Here is a 3,756-nt window from a genome sequence, read left to right on the forward strand (position 1 = left end):
AATATCACAGTGGGAAGAGTCAACTTCTTTCCAAAGAGATGCTCTTTTGGCTGGATGGTTTAAGCCATGGGCATTGATGGAAAATATTTTAACTGGCATGAGACATGTTGAAGGGAATGCTAACCGTCAAGGATTTACAGTACTCACGGCCGATGAATGACTGCGGTGCCAGGCTGGTTTTGCCTCTAGAATATCCCTTGAAGCGGACAGTTAGAAAGCAGATGTTGTAGGTTACTTTCCATGATGTCGCAGGTGGGCATGGTTCTGTAGAAAGTTGTTGATCCATAAAAACAGCAAAAAACAAAGAACAAAACAAGTTAAAGGGAAAAAAAAGAGAGGTTACAGGGTGATAGGAGAATCCACAGGGGGATTCTTGATCCATAAGCACTGTTCAATAAGGTTGAGGGGTTTTGGAAAAATTTCCAAGTGTGCCTGCACTGGGGGAGTGTAGACGTAAAGATTTAGTAAAATGAGTAGGAGCGATCAGACATTTAAGCATGTTTCTTGTCGCTTTTTTTTCTTTTCACCACCTGCCATTCTGCCTGCATGTGTTGAGGAGGGTCAACCTGTATAGGAGGTGGGGATGCTTCCATCAAGATTCCCCATTGCCTGAGGATATGCAGACCTTCTTCCATAGTGGAGACCGTGGTGGTCGTGCCGTTATGGGTGATTGAGAGCGTAGCCGGGTACTTCCACCTGTGTAGAATGCGATGGTTACGGAGTGCCTTAGTGATGGTGGCTAAATTACGGCGTTTCTGGAGGGTGTGCCGTGACAAATCAGGGAGTAGCTGAAGAGATGCATATTGAGGCGGGCGCTGATCAGGGTTGCGGAATGAAGCCAAAATGGTTTCTTTCGTTTTATAGAAGTGGAGCCTCAGTAGAACATCTCTGGGTACATCATCGGGTAAAAAGGACGGTTTCGGTATTCTATGTACCCTGTCCACCGTGAGCTCCAATGCAGATGCTGCAGGGAGCAGTGCCATAAATAGGTCTTGGACATATTGCGGTAATTGCAGCACAGAGATAGATTCAGGAATGCCTCTTATTTTGAGGTTATTTCTCCTGGATCGGTCTTCAAGGTCAGATAATTTATCTTTGATCCAGGAAATGTCATCAGAGTGAATGGTGTGAGCATCCACCATTTTGTTGAAAGAGGACCCATGAGAGGCTAGGGTATTCTCAATGTGATCTACCCTCCCTCCTAGGGCCTGTACTTCAGCTTGACACTGTTGTACTGTCATCAGCATGTCTTGATGCAGGTATGACCTCAGGGACATTAACATCTCTTTAAGGACAGTGTCTGATATAGGTTGTCCTGTGGTGGGGAATCCCTCTATTGGATCTGAGGCGGCTGAGGCCTGGGCATGTGAGGGGTTATGTGTTCTCACCTCCATGGCTTGTTGCTGTTGATTTCCCTGTGGAGAAGCTGTCCTCTGCCTGGACTTAACAGGGCTTCTTGTAGTGGGGGTGGATGCCGCTGAGGACGATCCGCTGTGCTGGGTCTGTGGATCGGCGCTGTTTAGGCCGGGCGGACAGCTCGTGGATGCGGCCTGCTGCTGCTTTAGTTTCTGCTGGGCGCCATTTTGGATAGGCCGCGCTGAGGCAGAGAAATACTCTGGCAGCTTGCTGAGCTGCGGCGGAGGGTCTTTTCATCTCCGCGGCATCCCTGCGTGTGTACGGGACTCTGATGGGTCGGATGGCGGCGGATGGCACTGTCGAACGCTCCGATGGCAGTGGATTCCCCCGGTGGTGTGGCAGAGCTCGGGAGCTAAGCAGCCATCTTCGGGCTCGGACGCCACGCCCCTCTCGTTTTATTAATAATTCTTAACAATTATTTTTATTTTTTATTTTTTTATTTTTTGAATAAAAATTCTAATTAATCTTATATTTTTTTCAATTGAATTTTAAATAACTCTTTTAGAAGCTTATGAATCGTACAATATGGTTTCAATTGATTGTTATTGTTTATCCTTTTTGTATACAATTTTTAAAGGTTATTCTGTATACCAAGCAATGTTCTTCCTGACTTCATTCTTGCTGGTTTTTACCCCATCAGTATAATATATATATATATACTTCTTGGCCACAAGATGACGAAATTCCCTTCCTTTTGTTTTTGGCCTTCCTTTGGCTTATCCATTAAGCTTGCATAGGCGGCCAGCAGCTAATATGGTGGCGCCCTTCTGCTTCTATCATTTTATATAGAGTGGCAAGTATCTAATATGGCGCCGCGGGACTATTTAAACCTTAAGCGTTATGACAGCGTCACTTGGCCAATCCCCAGACGACGTCCTATCATGACAAAATGCATAGGGTGGAGCCTGTGACGGAGACGTCATTACGTTTTCGTTTAGGAGATTGATGGGAAACAAACAGCAAGTGGAAGGAAGCCTGTGGAGACGCAGCAATCTCCATCTTTGATCTACAATTCATTACGTTTTTAAAGGATGAAATATCTTGTAAGTGCAATTCATTTGGCTTATTAAATTACCTTTTATGAATTACTACGCTATGGGAGCATTTTCAGCTTTTGTCTTTTCAGCACCACGATCTTAGTTTCATACTGCAGACGTTGGAATAGGTTTCTGGGAGACCTGAATTTCCCTGAGCCTGGTGAGACTATTTTATAGTGGTCATCTGTAGTCAGTAAGGAGCGCTAATATTCACTTGGGTGTGAATCATCTTGGAGACTGGATCTGTTTGCATCTTCACATTTTATCTGCAAATTTATTGATTTTTTCATTTGCACCTTTTTTATTGGATTTGGGACTTTGCTTACATGTTTTTCTTTCCTTAGTGACTTGTAAATTATTTTTGCTTTTTATTTCCATATATGTTTTATAACATCAAATTATGTGATTTTTATATTTTATCATGTATCACTTTTATAATTTTTTATGGTATCTGCCTTAGTATTGTTAAATGAGAATTCATTTCATTATCATTTATATGCATTGGTTGTTTCATATCCAATTAATTCATTATTTGTGGTATCACTGTTAGCAAATCCTGTGTGGTGTTTGCGTTAGTTTTCTCAATTGAGAGTTTTTTCAGGAATATATATTTTTTGATCAATCAATTTATGATTCCATTATATTAGCACTGCATCTTCATTTATCACTTTGCGTATTAGACTTTTGGTGCTGGCTGCTTTTGGTTATTTTCAATAGACCTTGTTTTATTTCGAGCGCAGCGTTAACCTTAGGGTTTTGTTTACAATTTGATTTTTATTGATTATTTTATATCTGTTATATATGTTAGAGTTTCTGCGTTTGCATCCCTAAATGGGGGGGTTATCTGCCATTTATTGGCAGCTGCAAACCAATTGTTTCACACAGATTGTTCCAATCACAAGTAATTGTTGCATATATATATATATATATATATATATATATATATATATATATATATATATATATATATATATATATATATATATCTGTAATGGACATTTATATGTGATCTATGACTAAGTGCTAAAGAAAAGTGAAACGCGTTAGTGGTGATGCTGTTCCCCTCTATTTGTGTTTTTGGATATATTTTTAAGGACTTGCTGAAATAAAGGTGATTTTATTGGATGTGCGCCCAACTGGAATTGTTTTTGCTCAAAAGACAACATCCCTAGTTATAGATATACACAACCATTCAGTATTTTACCACAGAGGAGGGGCCTCATCATCCAGCCTAGAAAGAGCAAACAGATTTTAAAACGGTGTTCGGCCCACCGCTGCAAAAATTTAAAGTCAGCAGATACAC

Source organism: Aquarana catesbeiana, linkage group LG13 (genome assembly GCF_042186555.1).
Source record: "Aquarana catesbeiana isolate 2022-GZ linkage group LG13, ASM4218655v1, whole genome shotgun sequence".
Classification (NCBI taxonomy): Eukaryota; Metazoa; Chordata; class Amphibia; order Anura; family Ranidae; genus Aquarana; species Aquarana catesbeiana.